This window comes from Chiloscyllium plagiosum, unplaced genomic scaffold, assembly GCF_037043375.1.
Source record: "Chiloscyllium plagiosum isolate Xiang-an unplaced genomic scaffold, Cpla_swu_hap1 HiC_scaffold_4, whole genome shotgun sequence".
Lineage (NCBI taxonomy): Eukaryota > Metazoa > Chordata > Chondrichthyes > Orectolobiformes > Hemiscylliidae > Chiloscyllium > Chiloscyllium plagiosum.
In genome coordinates this window covers 32,330,297-32,348,814 of record NW_028270142.1, presented here as the reverse complement: position 1 = coordinate 32,348,814, position 18,518 = coordinate 32,330,297, and the positions used below count along the sequence as shown (strand labels likewise).

General features: G+C 42.3%; 1 long non-coding RNA gene across 3 annotated transcripts in view; it reads right to left on the bottom strand.

Annotated features, from left to right (window-relative positions):
- LOC122549310 (uncharacterized) overlaps nt 1-18,518 on the bottom strand; it is a 114,728-nt gene that overhangs the window by 23,711 nt on the left and 72,499 nt on the right. The window contains exon 1 of one of the 3 annotated variants that reach the window (XR_015756924.1): nt 11,804-11,892. The exons of 1 other annotated variant lie outside the window; for it this stretch is intronic. This is a non-coding gene — a long non-coding RNA (uncharacterized LOC122549310). Of the gene's footprint in view, nt 1-7,881; nt 8,017-11,803; nt 11,893-18,518 lie in introns of those variants that run through there. One more of the 3 variants, XR_015756926.1, reaches the window with a different exon arrangement.

The following is an 18,518-nucleotide window of genomic DNA, read 5'->3' as shown; positions in this document are numbered from 1 at the left end:
GGGAGATCTCCTGAGGTGATGAGGTTCTGTATGGTCTGGGAGATGATGGTTTGGTGATGGGGGGGTGGGGTCATGGTCAAGGGGGCGGTAGAAAGAGGTGTCCTCGAGTTGGCGTTTGGCTTCAGCGGTGTAGAGGTCAGTGCGCCAGACTACCACTGCGCCCACTTTGTCCGCTGGCTTGATGGTGAGGTCAGGATTGGAGCAGAGGGATTGGAGGGCTGCACGTTGTGAGGATGAGAGGTTGGAGTGGGGGAGGGGGGGTCGACAGGTTGAGGCGGTTAATGTCCCGGCGGCAGTTGGAAATGAAGAGGTCGAGGGCAGGTAATAAGCCAGCGCGGGGTGTCCAGGTGGATGCAATGTGTTGGAGTGGGCGAAGGGGTCCTCGGAAGGTGGGCGGGAGTCCTGATTGTCCCGTATTCCCAATTCCTCCGCCTCCGCCGTATCTGCTCCCAGGAGGAGCAGTTCCACCATAGAACACACCAGATGGCCTCCTTCTTTAGAGAACGCAATTTCCCTTCCCACGTGGTTAAAGATGCCCTCCAACGCATCTCGTCCACATCCCGCACCTCCGCCCTCAGACCCAACCCCTCCAACCGCAACAAGGACAGAACGCCCCTGGTGCTCACCTTCCACCCTACCAACCTTCGCATAAACCAAATCATCCGCCGACATTTCCGCCACCTCCAAACAGACCCCATCACCAGGGATATATTTCCCTCCCCACCCCTCTCCGCCTTCCGCAAAGACCGTTCCCTCCGTGACTACCTGGTCAGGTCCACGCCCCCCTACGACCCACCCTCCCATCCTGGCACTTTCCCCTGCCACTGCAGGAACTGTAAAACCTACGCCCACACCTCCTCCCTCACCTCCATCCAAGGCCCTAAAGGAGCCTTCCACATCCATCAAAGTTTTACCTGCACATCCACTAATATCATTTATTGTATCCGTTGTTCCCGATGCGGTCTCCTCTACATTGGGGAGACTGGGCGCCTCCTAGCAGAGCGCTTTAGGGAACATCTCCGAGACACCCGCACCAATCAACCAAACCGCCCCGTGGCTCAACATTTCAACTCCCCCTCCCACTCTGCCGAGGATATGGAGGTGCTGGGCCTCCTCCACCGCCGCTCCCTCACTACCAGACGCATGGAAGAAGAACGCCACATCTTCCGCCTCGGAACACTTCAACCCCAGGGCATCAATGTGGATTTCAACAGCTTCCTCATTTCCCCTTCCCCCACCTCATCCTAGTTTCTAACCTCCAGCAACACGATCCCCTGACTTGTCCAGACTTGTCCGACCTGCCCAGCTCCTTTTCCACCTATCCACTCCACCCTCTCCTCCCTGACCTATCACCTTCATCTCCTTCCCCACTGACCTATTGTACTCTATGCTACTCTATCCCCACCCCCACCCTCCTCTAGCTTATCTCTCCACGCTTCAGGCTCTCTGCCTTTATTCCTGATGAAGGGCTTTTGCCCGAAACGTCGATTTTGCCTGTCCTCGGATGCTGCCTGAATTGCTATGCTCTTCCAGCACCACTGATCCAGAATCTGGTTTCTAGCATCTTGCAGTCATTGTTTTTACCTTTTTAGCTCTTCCAGTATGCTTGCCAATTGATAAAATCATGGCTGCTCTGACAATGGCGTCAACTCTACCGTCCTGTACCCCAATAACATTTGATTCCCTTGTCAATCAAGAATTTATCTAACTCACCCTAAAAAAATCCCCTTCCTCCATTGCTGTCTGAGGAAAAGAAACATCATCTGAGAGAAATTATCATCTCTGTCTTAAATGGGAGACTCTTTATTTTTACAGTGTGTCCCCTGCTTCCAGACTCTCCCTTAAAGCAAAACATCATTTCAGCATCCACTCTATTAAATCCCTTCAGGATTGTATATGTTTCAATATAAACACTTCTTATTCTGTCAAAATCCACTGGATACAGGCCCAACCAATATATATATATAAATATAAATAATGCTCTATTATCAGATAACCCCTTCATTCCAGGAATCAGCTGAGTGTACCTCCTTTGAGCTTCATTGAATGCAATTAAGTTGTTTCATAAATAAGGAGACCAAAATTATACACAGTACACCAGATGTGATCTCACCAACACCTGCACAATTGTAGCAGAACCTGCTTTTATACTTAATTCTTATTGCAATAAACAACAACATTCCAATTGTCTTCCTAATCACTCTCTGTGCCTGCATACTAACAATTGTGATTCATGCATACTGCTGAAGATTTCTGCAATCTCTCTCTATTTGAATAATGTGCTGCTTTTCTTTCTTCGTGCCATTTTTTCTCACATTAGATTGCATCAACTAAATTTTTGCCCACTCATTTTAATCTGTCCATGATCGCTAAAAGACTCACATATGTTCTCTTCACACCATTTTTTTTCTTTATTCATTCACAGGATGAGGTTGTTGCTGGCTAGGCAGTATTTATTGCCCATCCCTAATTGCTCAGAGGGCAGTTAAGAGTCACCACATTGCTGTGGGTCTGGAGTCACACATAGGCCAGACCAGGTAAGGATGGCAGTTTCCTTCCCTAAAGGACATTAGTGAACTGAGATGGTATTTTTTTTCTGGCAATTAACAATGGTCATCATTAAATTCCTAACTCCTGATATTTTTATTGAATTCAAATTCCACCATCTGCCATGACGGGATTCGAACCCAAGTCTCCAGACATTGTCTGGATCTCTGGGTTGACAATACAGCAATAATACCAGTAGGCTATCATCTCCCCATTTATCCACATAGCTAGTTATCCAACTCAGTACCGTGTTCCCCTTTCTCCCCATACCCTTTGATCCTTTTAGCCCAAAGAACTATATTCATTCCCTTCTTGAAAACTTTCAAAGTTTTGGCCTCAACCACTTTCTGTGGCAGAGAATTCCATGGCTCACCACTCTCTGGGTGAAGAAATTTCCCACCTTGCAGACTTGAGTAGCCTACCCTGTCTCTTTAGATAGTGAGGAGAAAGTGAGGACTGCAGATGCTGGAGATCAGAGCTGAAAATGTGTTACTGGAAAAGCGCAGCAGGTCAGGCAGCATCCAAGGAGCAGGAGAATCGACGTTTCGGGCATGAGCATTCGGGTATTCTTGAAGAAGGGCTCATGCCCGAAACGTCGATTCTCCTGTTTCTTGGATGCTGCCTGACCTGCTGCGCTTTTCCAGCAATACATTTTCAGCTCTTTAGATAGTGACCCCTGGCTGTGGACTCCCTGGACATTGAAAATGTCGTTTGTGTTTTTACCCTTTCTAGGATTGTTAGAATTTTACAGGTTTTTATGACAATTCCTTCATTCTTCTAAATTCCAGTGAATAAAGTCCTAATCGATTCAGTCATTTTAGCTCCTCTCATTTTCCCTATGACAGATATTAGGGTAAATGACTTGTAGTTTCTTGTTTTCTGTTCCCCTCATTCTTTGGAAAGAAGAGTTATATTCATTATTTCTAAAGTCAGAAATCATACAACACTGTTCTAGTCCAGCAGGTTTATTTGAAAGTAAAAGGTTCATGACGAAGGAGCAGCACTCTAAAAGCTCTGAATTTTTCTTTCACTTAAGGAAATTTTGTAATTGCTTCCTTCATTTTGATCTAGTAAACTTTATTTTCATAATTTAAATATGATATCCGTGTGTTAAAAAAAATTGAAATATTGGTTGCAAGCAACTGAGGGGATGAAAAAGAATGGAGCTAATTCATGCTTCTTAGCCTAGTCAAAACATTAGCATTCCCTCGCATAATATTAGTTTTGCATGTATTATTGAATATGTCATTACCATAAAGTTTTTAAGGAAAGGTGTTTTGTTAATGACTGTCACACAGGACTTTGGTTGAGGACACCGGACAGGTATTGAACAGATGGATTGAAAAGAGGGGATTTGTAGAGCAATGGTCATGATGTTCCAAGCATGGGGTCCTAGATACCTCCTTCCTGCCACTTTCCCCCCATTTGCTTGAAGTAACCCACATATGACTGGTGTCAAAAAGTGTGGTGCTCGAAAAGCACAGCCTGTCAGGTAGCATCTGAGGAGCAGGAAAGTCATGTTTTGAGCATTCCTGATGAAGAGTCTATGCTTGAAACATCGATTCTCCTGTTCCTCGGATGCTGTCTGACTGGCTGTACTTTTCCAGCACCACACTTTTTGACTCTGATCTCCAGCATCTGCAGACTTCACTTTCTCCTGTATGACTCGTGTCAAGAACTACACCCCTATAACAGTGGAGGAGGCAGCAATCCTCCATGGATTTGAAGTTGCACTTCAGTAGATATCGTTGGAATCCAGTATGGTACATGTAGTAGAGTAATTGCTTTAAAATGCTGAAACTCTGATCTCATATGTTTATTGTATCTGCTCAGCTCTCAGTGTTGATCCATTATCCTCACGTGATTGGGTAATAGAGAGAAGTCATAACATATATGTATAAGACTTCTTTTGACGTCTTTGATCTCAACTGATGCCTCTTTGCAGCACTGGACATTCTGCTAATACGACAAAGGCACATAGCCACTTATTCTGTTCCTTTCTGGCTAGAGACATTTTAAAATTCCTTTTCCTGGTGCAGAGCTTCCAACACAATACTAATGAAGCAATGCACAGGAACTGTTGAGAATGTCACTTGCTCCTCCCTCAAAGACTCCAACAGCTTGTGAATTGAGACAATGGCAGCATCATTCTCACTTGGCTGTGAGGCTATAGGCACTGCTGAAGGAAGTGACATCATTCAGTTACTATCTCCATGAATCACAGAGCCATCAGGCATTGTTTCTGGTAGAGGTAGAGAAAGTGTTCCCTGACTGTAGGGCACATGGACAGCCCTCCACATTTTCCTCCCTCTGTAGCCTCAGCTTAATCCTCGCTGCCATGCTGCAGCCAAAAAGAGACTAAGTAGTATTGTCATAAATGCAACAGCCTTTTTGTGGGATGGTCTCCTTTGGCCTCTCTGTCTGTACAAAAAACTTCTGAACAAAACTAACAGGTCATCAGAACTCTCCCAAGAGCAGACTACAGCACTGTCAGAAATGTTGCAACAGCAGAAATAAATCTAAAGCACCTCATTGCAACTCGAATGGCTGGCCTTTCAAATAGCTTGGTTAGAAGCTATTCCCTCATGCAGCTGAACGAATGTTCAGGATTAGTCAAGAATGTTAACTACACCTGCACAGTTGAAATTTGCAGACCATGCATCCAAAGAGCCCAACATCAAAGTTTTTAGAGGGTACAATAAATGTCCCCACAAATGTCTATCTATGGAGTATAGTACAAACCATACCAGAAGTGTCCAGCTTCAGTAGTGTTGGTTCCAATGGCACTATTGAGCAGAGTTTTGTGTCAGGTATCATTATTCCATTGAGGAAAACTGGAGACACTTGTCGAAAAATGTTGAGGACAGACCAGAGATGGCTTTGAGGATTGTTGGTCTGATTTATGACAATAGCCAGGCTTTTACATTTTAGCCTGGCAACGATGTCACAGAATTATACAGCACAGAAGCAGACTCTTTGGTCCAACTCATCCATACCAACCAGATATGTTAAACTGATCTAGTCCCATTTGCCAGATTTTGGTTAATGTCCTTCTAAACCTTTCCTATTCATGTACCCATCCAGATGCATTTTACATGTTGGAATTGTATTTGCCTTCCTCTGGCAGCTCAATCCATACAGACACCACCCACTATGTGGAAAAAGCTGCCCTTCAGGTTCCTTTTAAATTTTTCCCATTTCACCTTATGAATGTGAAAACTTGAAATGCAGAAAATTACTTCAAGCTGATTTGTGAAATAGGCCATAGAAATCTGGGTTCAATCTGGTAAAATGATGCTGAGGTTTAAAGGATTAAATTGTAAGGACAAATTACATGAATTTTGCTGATATTACCTTGAGTTTTGAGAGTTAAAACATGATTTAATTGAGGTGCTTAAATGGGTACCATATACATTAACATTGATTAGTTAGATTCAGAGAATCTACTTCATTTTCTAGGGACTCCAGAACAATGGGGAACATGCTGTGAAATTAATTAGTCCAGTTAGAAGTAAAATGAAGAAGTACTTTTTCCACAGAAAATTTGTGAATTTGGAATTCTCTTCAATAAAATGTATGGATTCTGAGTCAACTGGAACTGTCAAGGCTGGCGGACAGGTTTTTTTTTATTGGGTAAGGGTACCAAAGAAAGGGATGAATTGTGTTAATCGAGTTGAGGTAAAGGTTCCATAGGTTTTGGATACTTGATCCATTCAATTTTTTAAAACAGAAACTGACAGGCTATTTTGGATGGAGGTATTATAGGATATAGAGCAAAAGTGATGAACTGGAATTGCGGTGCCAATCAGCCATGATCTAACTGAATTAACTGGATGTCAGAAAAGACATAGCAAGCTTGTGTTGTGTGGCTCTATCATCATACTAAATGAGATAGATTTCAAACAGACATAACAACTCAAGACTGGACACCATGAGATAATATGGATCATCAGCAGCAATTGTATTCCAACACAACCTGCAAACTCATTGTCTGTTATATACTGTATGATTCGATGATGCTGTGATACTTGTGAAGGACCCAATGAACCATCTCTAGTCTGACTCTAATGCCAATGTATCTTTCCTTAGATAACGGGACCAAAACTTTTCACAGTATTCCAGCTGTGGTCTGACCAGTGACTTGTATTGTTTTAGCAAATCACCCCCCACCCCCCTCTCTTTTTTTTATACTCCATTGCCTTTGGAACAGATACAAAACATTCCATTGCATTTCCTGTTACCCGCTGAACTATACAGTTGGACTATACAGTCTCGTTCTACATTCTGTAGTTCTGCGATAAACCATCCGATCTTGTAATGGGCAAGGACTTTATGATTTTAGATGGACTAACTAAAATAGGTTGAATTAAATTTCTTATTCTTAAATAATTTGTGATCTTGTGACTACAATGACAATTACAATACCAGTTTTTACTTTTCTAAATTGAGTAAATGACTATATATCTGTTATGGCTGGAAGAGGAAATTCTCATTTATAATTTCTTCCTGAATCAAAAGCTGACCTTTCAGCCCATTGCACCTGTCCTAACTGGTTGTTCTACTAGAGCATTTTCATTCCACTTCTTACCTGTATCTATTGAAATTTTGTAAAAAAAACCTTAAATTAGTTTATTTTTAAATAACATCTGCTGATATAGTTAGATGTTGTAAATAATTCCAGGTTTTGACAACCTTTAACATGTTTTCTCTTGCTCATGCACACTAGGATTTTTGTCTTGAATGGCCATCATAATTACTGGGGAGTGAGAAATCGAATGTCCCCTGATAATGATGAAACAAATTCAACAGGAGAAAATAGCAGAAAGCCTCTCAATATTGAAATATTGCAGTGCTCATGAGTCGAGTGGACTTTCACAGTCCTATTATTTGTAGAACTGTCATTTCTAGCAGTAAATATTGTTTCATATATGACTGTGTTTGAGAAGAGTGTGTTTGTTGGAGTGAGTTGGCATTGTTAAAATAACCCAGCTATCGGTTGGTCACATTATTGGCAGCGCCGGTAGTACTAATAAGACTCAACAACTGAATCTGATCACAGTGACCCACTGACTTGATATGAATGACCTCATGGGAATGGACATTGAGAAAGATTTATTTCAAGGCCACCAAAACGTTAATCTCTGCTCAGCTTATGATGCAAATCCTTTTCTACTTAAAGCAAAAGAAACTATTAAGACTTCTTAATATCCTTGGGGAAGAAAAATATACATTGGAATAAGCAAAGATTGTGTTGTTTAAGAAAAAAATGTCACCTTCCTTCTTTGCAGTTGGCAGAGCCTGAAAATGCAATAATAACTTTTTGAAATTCAATACCTCTTTCTTTGTTTGTTGAAGAAAATTATGGTGACACCAAGCAGACATAAAGACTCCTTTGCTAATAGAGCTGTCATAGCACTGATCCATTTGATGGAGCTGCACTGGTTGCTTATTTTTTGCAAGTGAAGTAAACAATCAGTTCGAAGCACGCAAATCCTTCCAACTTGCTGTAGTGACACAGGAGAAATTCTTGTTGTGAGATGACTGAGTAATGCTGCCACATAAAAGAACCAATTGTTTTTTACTGACTGCTATAGAATGTCATTTAACACAACAGCCAGCTCAATCCTTTATTCCAAAAACATTTTGCTCAGGTACACCTACTTTGCTCTAGTACAAAGCTATGTTGCTTTGTACAACAGAAAATAAATACTGTTCTTCAGCCAGAGTCAGTATAAAAATGTTCAGTTTGAGGTTCCTATAGTTTACCACACTTCATCTGAGATCTCAGAGCCAATGTGCATGCGGTGCACGCTTGTAATGCTGTCTTTGCCTTCAGCCCCATGCACATGACATTCATAATCTGTTGTTACTCAGTCCATGTGGGTTGAGGGCATATATTATTCAAGGCATAATAATGAGCAAGGTTAGCTGCTAGTGGAGTTGATCAGCTCTACTTGTATTAGTTTCTGATTTCCCCCTTCAGGGAAGAAATGAGGAGGTGGGGAATGAAATGAGCCTTTTTCAAGGAACCCGAAATGGGGTCATAACAAATCAGACATCCATTTAATTGTACTCCTGAATTTAGTGTGAAACTAAATTGTGTGCAGTTTGACTTTGCCTGGCAAAAGATGAATTTAGTGCCAGGAGGTTTTGTCCACAGGCAGAGCACCATGCATGATTTTAATAACATTTTCCGTCTCAGAAGATGATCAGGAAACAATGGTATATTACATATCTAAACCCACAGGCCCTGTCAGACCTGTATTTTCATTTGTCAAAACAAAATTTAAACTATAATTAAAATCTTACCATCTGGCTGATCACGTGTCTAAGAGCCAAATCCAGTCACACAAAATCAAAAGCAGGAGAATATCTGCTGCACCAGGACACTTTAGTGTAATTAAAGTTAGTGAATACTGCTGGAGGGAAAATACTGATTGTGTTATTTAACCCCACACAAAATATTTTATATCCTGTTTGTGCTGCAGAGGATTTCTAACAAAATTTCAGATTTTACCTGATAATATATATCGTTTTCTTTTTGTTCAGTTCCTTTATTTTCTCACCCAAATAAATTTGTCTCTTGTTGTCCTGAAGATAGTCAGTATCTTAGCATTTGGAATGTGTTTTGCCAGTGCCAAGTCCACCAGCAAAGGTGGAATGCAGGTGGAGGCTGGGCTATGAGGGTATGGAGCAGTGGGTGAGGCACTGAGAACTCTTTTCTGTGCACTCCTTGTGGCCAATGGTTTCCTAATTCATTTCAGAGCCCCAGGTGGCTACATGAAATAAAGTATGAAGACATTACACAAGTTCTATGTCATCACTGGCAGTGATATCAAAGGGTCCACAACTGCAACGGCGAGCCTGCAAATGTGATTGCAACAGCCTTTGTTATTACATAAAGGACCAGAGAAGGCCATTCAATCCCTTCAAATCTGCTGTACCATTCAGTAACAGCATGGGCGATGTGAATTTCAATTCATTTACCCACCTCAGCTTCACATCTTGTGAAGCACTTACCAAACGATTATCTATTAATGTCCAATTTAGAATCTCTCCACATTGCTTTGGAGAGACAGTTTTTGTATGAAAAAGTGCTTGGCTCTACCAGAGGAAACAACTTCTCTGTATCGATCTAAACAAAATCCTTTTAATTTGAAATATCTCAATCAGTTCACCCCACAATTTCCTATACTGAAGGGAATACATGCCAAATGTATACAGCCTGCCATAATTTAACTCTGAATCTGTGCAGAGTGCTCTCCAAGCTCAGCATATCCCTTACTGAGGTGCTGTTGCCAAAGCTAAATGCTGTAATTCAGATGAAATATGCCCAAGGCTCTATATAACTGAAATGTAACTTCCTTCCATAAATTTCTCAGAAAAAGACCAATATTCCAGTAAACTTCTGAACTGTTTTTGTATATGTACTCTATTTTTATTTTATACTTGGATCCAAATTCACTTTCTTCTTTGCAATTCCAGTTTCTCATAGTCAGAAAATATCTTGATTTATCTTTCCTAGTGCAAATTGAATAGATGCATTGCCACATAAAACATTATCTGCATCTTTTCATCCAACATTCAGCTCCCATCTGCACTACTTCTTCCGCCATGTTAACTGTGACCAATTGGCAAGAACAAGCCTAGACAATGAATATTGGCAAATGTTTAATTTAATTACAGAGAGTTTCACAATCTCATCTGTCCTCAAGCTAATACTGGATTGGAAATCTAGAGGTCTTGAATTCAATTCCATCATAGCAAACTGTGAAATTTAATGTAATTATTCTGGTGATTTGCAAATTGATACATCACAAGGGCCAAAATAAACTGCTGAGCTGTTGAAAATATTCATTGGTTTATTAACGTCCTTCAGGAATTCCAATTTGCTGCCATCTTATTTGATCAATAAGTGACTCCAGAGTCACCTGATATGACTGACTCTTAATGTTTTCAGGGGAACTACACATAAGCAGCAAACATTGTCTTAACACCGCATACCAAGAACATTTAAAGAAACATGTTTTCTTATGACATTGAAATAATCATCAAGAATCTTATCTAGTTTGGTTAACCTAAAACCAGGATGACTGAAGCCCATTTAAAGTAGACTGTAGTTACTCCAGCTGTATTCAGCAAAGTGTTTATTCAACAACTGTGGCCTTAATCATCTGCTGGCTCAGCACCCACGGACTCATTCACATATTTCAGCATCATATTAGCATGTCCAATCAGCAAACAAAACTCCTTCAGCAAATATCTTACACCAGAAGTCTCCTGAATTAATTCTTATTTAATAGACTTATAAATTAAGAACTCTTGAGGCACAATGATAGTGCCTCTACCTCTGGATCAGGTGATTGTTCAAGTTCCACCTTCTCCAAAGTTGTGTTGTAACATGTCTGAATAGGCACATTACCCAACCCCTGATGGAAACATCCATTGGCAGCACACCACCCAGAAACCTGGTTGCTTTGAAGCAACAATAATCAGGTCATAAATGGGGATGTTTGTTAATGATTTCACAGCATTCAGTGTAATTGTGATTTTGCAGCTACTGAAACAATTTGTGTACATATCTATCAAGATTTACACGAAATTCAATTTTGTGTTGATAAATAGCAAATACTTTTTGCACCAGGCAATTACCATCTCCATCAAGAGAAAAGCCAACCATCTCTCCTCGATATTCAAAAACATTGCAATTACTGAATCCTAGACCATAAAAACACCAAAAAATAAAAGAATGCTGGGCCTGGTAGAGCAATACAGAGGCTGAGAATCCTACAGTGAGCAAGTAACCTCCCTGACTCCCTAAAGCTACAAAGCACAAGTCAAGTGTGTAATTGAACACATGCCTGGATGATGCAGCTCCAACAACACTCCAGATGTTTGATACCATCCAGGACAAAGTAACCAATTCAATTGCTACCCCATGCTTCACCTCAAATATTCACTTTCTTCAGCACGATGCAACAGTTTGTACTGTCCACAAGATGCACTGCAGTAACTCACCCAGGCTTCTTAGTCCATGCCAGCAATCACTTACATGTAGAAAGACAAAGGTAACAGAGGTGTAGGAATGCCATCATCTGCAATTTCCCCTCTAGGCCACTCACTATCCTGAACTTACAATTATATTGCTATTCCTTCACTGGGACTGTGTCAAAATCCTGGAACTCCTATCCTAAATGAATGTGGTGTACCTTCACAAAATGGACTGCAATAGTTCAAGAAGGCAGTTCACCATTACCTTTTCAAGGCTACTTAGGGTTGAAGAGAAAATGCTGGTCTTGTCGGTGATATGAACATCCCCTGAAAGAAAAAAAAGGTATCCACTTGCTGTTCAGCTTCAAAATACACTGAATGTTAATGTAAGATTTGTTTGAAGTTGCTATGGTGCCCCAAGGCTCAAGAGTCCTCTCTTCCGTGGGCTCTCTATGTAAGATTGTCAAGACAACAAATACTTTGAGAATGACAAGGCACTCCCGTTTGTGCACTGAATTTTTATTCCCTGTAATCATTCAGGCACCTCACCTCTACTAGATAAGTCAGTGAAGCTATAGACAAGTCTAAGTAAAACATTAGAAAATCCTACTATTCAACTCTGGATGTTTTCCTCTGTAATTGCCCAATACAAATCTTCGCTAAATGGATTCATTTTATTGTCATTCCAAAAAGGTAGACTTAAGTATCTCATAGATTAAAAATCATTCTGCTATTCTGATCCAGTGGTAATATTAGGATGTGTCACCAAAGTTTTGAAGAAATAGATGAGTTTTAAGGATATTCCTGAAGCGAAAGAGTATCATTAGAATTTCATGTACATTGTTAACATATCAGCTAAATCATGTAGTCTTGTACATGCATCATTTAGAATTTCACATGTATCATTCATATTTCATGGTTACTAGATAAAACTTCACACATTATTTGCACTTCTACTCAACAAACATGGTTTATTCATTCTGTCTATTTATTTGGATTTAACCACTCTAAATCTGTCTCCTGACTTCCAACTTTATCCCTTATTATTCTTCCTTTCAATTTTTCAACCACTCTTTCAGTGAAGTTACATTTCTTGTCTCAAAAGCCTCATATAGTAGAGCCTTCAAAATTCTGGTGCTGTAATGAGGAGCACAGTTTACTGTCTCAACTTGGGATTTTTAAATACAAAAATGAATAAGGAAACACAGTTTTTAATTATCAGAGACTATTTTGTATGGCATAATTTATACATCCTGGAGTCTGTTTGCCTCACAATACCTAACCACTTTAAACACTGGCATTATATGATTGCTGGATCAGGAATCCTATGGGCTCTCACTGAACAAAATTAAGACTTGGCCTTTGCTCCTCAGAAGTTTAAGCCTTTCACCGTTGCCTGTATTCATCTGATTATACTTAATCAGCATCAGCCCCAAACTCTAAAGAGGCAGACAATGGATGGGAGGGTGTGCATCAAGGAAATAGTTTATATCCTTGTATTTAATAATAATTCACTTACACTGATAAATGTTACACTTAGTTGCACCACCAGCTTGCAACATTTGTTTCTGCATTTTCTGAAAGAACACATTATGTGAACAGGCCAATCCTATCACTGGGTATTAGGAGTCATCTTGAAAATGAACGTCAGTCTTGGACTCCTACGCTGATCTCTCAATGAACTTGCCAACATGTTTTGAACCTTGGAATTAAATTCAATGACCAGCCTCCTCAAGTTAACATCATAGAAACTCAATGTCTGTACTGATCATTCATAGACAGCGTGACATAAGAGTTTCATTTCAGTCTCTACAAGACATCTTTGTTACTATGTTTCGCAGTGATATCAGACTGACCAGCCTTAGATATAGAAGAGTAACCAGCCAAATCTTTGAAACATTAAATCACATCCTTCCACTGTCCTGTCTCAGATTTGTGATATTACTCCCTGTAGGAGCTGTGTTGATATTGCTTCTCTACCTCTATCTCACTGGAAAGTGAGACCATAGTTTTCAGATATTCCCGGCGTACATAACACTTGTGATTAAACTTCATGCAGAATCTATGTTTTAATTGGATTTGCTCCTTGTGATATTGATGCACAGATATCTCTAATTTCACACAGTTAACCACATCAGCTGGAACACAAGTAGACTGTGAAATGTTAAACAAGAAATAGGCTCTGAAAATGATAAAATAAATGAATTCACGCACATCTTTTACATCTACAGCCACTTCAAAGCTTGTTTAAGTAAATTAAATGTATTCTAAGTGTATTCACTGCTGTTTGGATTTCTGCTAAGTTTCTGCTCAATGGTAACTTTCATCAATATGTAACTAGAGGTTGATAATAATAGACTTTGTTACAAAGTGATGTTGTTTCATTTGACTGATTTTTACTTTATTCTGGTATAAAAGCAAAATACTGGGGATACTAAAGATCTGAAATAAAAACAGAAAGTACTGGAAAGAAATATCAGAAAGTCTGGCAATGTAAATGGAAAAAGAAACATAGTTAATGTTTAAAAGTCCAATATGACTTTTTTGAACATGTCCAGGATGTAGGCGTGGCTGACTAGGCCTGAAATTATTGATTAGATCAGATTCCCTATAGTATGGAAACAAGCCCTTCAGCCCAACAAGTCCACACTGACCCTTCAAAGGGTAATCCACTCAGACCCATTCCCCTACCCTAAATTTACCCCTGACTAATGCACCTAACAGTATGGGCAAATTAGCATGGCCAGTTCACCTGACCTGCAGATCTTTGGACTGTGGGAGGAAACCAGAGCATCCGGAGAAAACCCACGCAGACACGGGGAGAACATGCAAATGTCACACAGACAGTCTGCCCGAGGCTGGAATCGACCCCGGGTCCCTGGTGCTGTGAGGCAGCGGTGCTGACCACTGAGCCACTTATCCTAGGTTGTCCTTGAGAAGATGGTTGTGACCCACTTTCTGGAACCACTGTAGTCTGCATTGTGTGGGAACACCACAGTTCTGTTGGGTAGGCAGTTCCAGGTTTTGGACTCAATGACAGTAAAGGAATGGTGATATAGTTCCAAGTCAGGATAGTATGTGGCTTGAAGAGGAACAAGTAGATGGTAATGTTTGTATGTTGTGCATTTGCTTTCAGGTGGTATAGCTCATGGATTTGGAAGGTATTGTTGAGCAAGGTGAAAGTGAGTTGTTGCAGTGCATCTTTCAGGTGGCACATGCTGCTTCCACTGTGCATCAGTGGTAGAGGGACTGAAAGTTGAAGCTGGTGCCTGGGGCATCAATCAAATTAGCTGCTTTGTCCTGTATGATATTGAACTTCTTGTGTGTTTTTGGAGCTGCACTAATTCAGCAAGGCATACTCTTGCCTTGTGCCTTGTAGAGATGATTGATAGTATTATGTAACCTGAGTATTTATATGGCTGGTCCAGGTCAGTTTCTGCTCAATGGTACCTCCCATAATGTTAATAAAGGTGAATTCAGTGTTAGAATGGCCATAGAATGTCAAGAAAAGTGGTGAGACTCACAGTTGCTGGAAATGGTTATTGCCTGCCACTTGTATGGCACGAACGTTACTTTATCAGCCTAAGCCTGGATACTGTCCAGATCTGCTTCAGAACCTGAAGAATCATGAATGGTGCAGAACATTATGCCAACATCCCCATTTCTGACCATATGAACAAAGCATGCCTACAGTGCAGCAAGAAGGCCCTTTGGCTAATCAAATCTGCACTGACCCACCCAAACCCCTACCGTGTCCACAAACCCTAATTTACCATGCCTAATCCAACTAGCCTACATATCCCTGGTCACTATGGACAAATTAACATGGCCAATCCACCTAACCTGCACACCTTTGGACTGTGGGAGGAAACTGGAGCACCTGGCAGGAACTTACGCAGACACGGGAAGAACATGCAAACTCCACACAGACAGTCACTCAACAGTGGAAATGAACCTAGTGGCACCAGACATTGTGAGGCAACAGTGCTAACCACAGTGCTACCAAGCTGTCCAGGAATACTGAAATAGAAGGGCACATGCTTATTCTGTGAAAACCTGGAATGATGGAGGGAAGATCATTGATGAAGCAGCTGAAGATAATTGGGTGCAGGATGCTACCCTGAGGAATTCATGCAGAGATGCAGTGGAGCTGAGATAACTGACCTCCAAGAACCACAACCATTTTCCTATGCTATGTATAACTCAAACCAGCAGAGAGCTTTCCCATTGATTTAGTTTTGCTTAGTCTTCTTGACATAACATTCAATCAAAGGCAGTTACTCTCATCTCACTTTTGGAGTTCAGGTCTTCTGTCCATGTTTGAACCAAGGCTTTAATGAGGTCAGGAATTGAGTGATACAAGTGAAATTGAATGGGTTATTGTTGAGCTGAAAATGTGTTGCTGGAAAAGTGCAGCAGGTCAGGCAGCATCCAAGGAACAGGAGAATCGACGTTTCGGGCATAAGCCCTTCTTCAGGAATGAGGAAAGTGTGTCCAGCAGGCTAAGATAAAAGGGAGGGAGGAGGGACTTGGGGGAGGGGCGTTGAAAATTCGATAGGTGGGAGGAGGCCAAAGTGAGGGTGGGGGCGGAGAGGTCAGGAAGAAGATTGCAGGTTAGGAAGGCGGTGCTGAGTTCGAGGGATTTGACTGAGACAAGGTGGGGGGAGGGGAAATGAGGAAACTGGAGAAATCTGAGTTCATCTCTTATGGTTGGAGGGTTCCTAGGCGGAAGATGAGGCTGTCTTCCTCCAACCGTTGTGTTGCTAAGGTCTGGCGATGGAGGAGTCCAAGGATCTGCATGTCCTTGGTGGAGTGGGAGGGGGAGTTGAAGTGTTGAGCCATGGGGTTGGGTGTCTTCAAACCAAAGGAGTAGCCATGGGCACCCAGGTGGGCTCCAGTTATCCAAACCAAAGGAGTAGCCATGGGCACCCGCATGGGCCCCAGTTATGCCTGCCTCTTCATAGGATATGTGAAACAGTCCATCTTTCGCAGCTACACTGGCACCACCCCCCACCTTTACCTCCACTACATCGATGACTGTATCAGCGCTGCCTCATGCTCCCATGAGGAGGTTGAACAGTTCATCCACTTTACCAACACCTTCCACCCTGACCTCAAATTCACCTGGACCATCTCAGACTCCTCCCTCCCCCTCCTAGACCTTTCCATTTCTATCTCGGGCGACCGAATCAACACGGACATTTACTATAAACCGACCGACTCCCACAGCTACCTAGACTACACCTCCTCCCACCCTGCCCCCTGTAAAAACACCATCCCATATTCCCAATTCCTTCGTCTCCGCTGCATCTGCTCCCAGGAGGACCAGTTCCAATACCGTACAACCCAGATGGCCTCCTTCTTCAAAGACCGCAATTTCCCCCTAACATGGTTGACGATGCCCTCCACCGCATCTCCACCACTTCCCGCTCCTCTGCCCTTGAGCCCCGCCCCTCCAACTGCCACCAGGACAGAACCCCACTGGTCCTCACCTACCACCCCACCAACCTCCATATACAGCGTATCATCCGCCGTCATTTCCGCCACCTCCAAACGGACCCCACCACCAGGGATATATTTCCCTCCCCTCCCCTATCAGCGTTCCAAAAAAAACACTCCCTTCGTGACTCCCTCGTCAGGTCCACACCCCCCACCAACCCAACCTCCACTCCCGACACCTTCCCCTGCAACCGCAAGAAATGCAAAACTTGCGCCCACACCTCCCCCCTTACTTCCCTCCAAGGCCCCAAGGGATACTTCCATATCCGCCACAAATTCACCTGCACCTCCACACACATCATTTATTGCATCTGCTGCACCCGATGTGGCCTCCTCTATATTGGGGAGACAGGCCGCCTACTTGCGGAACGTTTCAGAGAACACCCAACCAACCCAACCACCCCGTGGCTCAACACTTCAACTCCCCCTCTCACTCCACCAAGGACATGCAGGTCCTTGGACTCCTCCATCGCCAGACCTTAGCAACACGACGGTTGGAGGAAGAGAGCCTCATCTTCCGCCTAGGAACCCTCCAACCACAAGAGATGAACTCAGATTTCTCCAGTTTCTTCATTTCATCTCCCCCCACCTTGTCTCAGTCAAATCCCTCGAACTCAGCACCGCCTTCCTAACCTGCAGTCTTCTTCCTGACCTCTCCGCCCCCACCCCACTCCGGCCTATCACCCTCACCTTGACCTCCTTCCACCTATCGCATTTCCAAAGCCCCTCCCCCAAGTCCCTCTTCCCTCCCTTTTATCTTATCCTGCTGGACACACTTTCCTCATTCCTGAAGAGGGGCTTATGCCCGAAACGTCGATTCTCCTGTTCCTTGGATGCTGCCTGACCTGCTCCGCTTTTCCAGCAACACATCTCCAGCATCTGCAGTCCTCACTTTCTCCTGGGTTATTATTGAGTTGAGTAAACGTTATTTTGTAGCAATGTTCATAAAACTATACTGATGATCGAGAGTAGATTGATAGGGGAATAATTAGCCAGGTTAGATTTGTCCTGTTTTTTGAATATGGATCAAACCTGTGCAATTTTCCACCTTGTGGGATAGATGCTGGAATAATTGTAATTGTGATTGGAACAATTTTACTATGGAGCATGGCTAGTTCTGCAGCAAGTCTTCAGTACTATTGTGGGAATATTGTCAGAGCACATTGCCTGTGTAATATTCAGTGCTTTCAGCCATTTCTTGATATCATGAGTTGCTAATTGCATCAGTTGAAGTTTGGAACCTTTGATGCTGAGACCTAAAGATGAGGCTGTGCACTTTGCAGTCCAGCTGAAGATGGCTGCAAATGCTTCAGCCTTGTCTTTTATTTCTGCTGCGCTGGGCTCTCTTTCGCATACAGGACATACCCAGAGATTGTGATGGCTGACCCCAGGATATTGTCTGAAAGCTAAATTCAGGGAATATGACTATGTCAGGCTGTTGCTTGACTAATCTGTGAGACACCTTTTTGGAATAAGCCCGC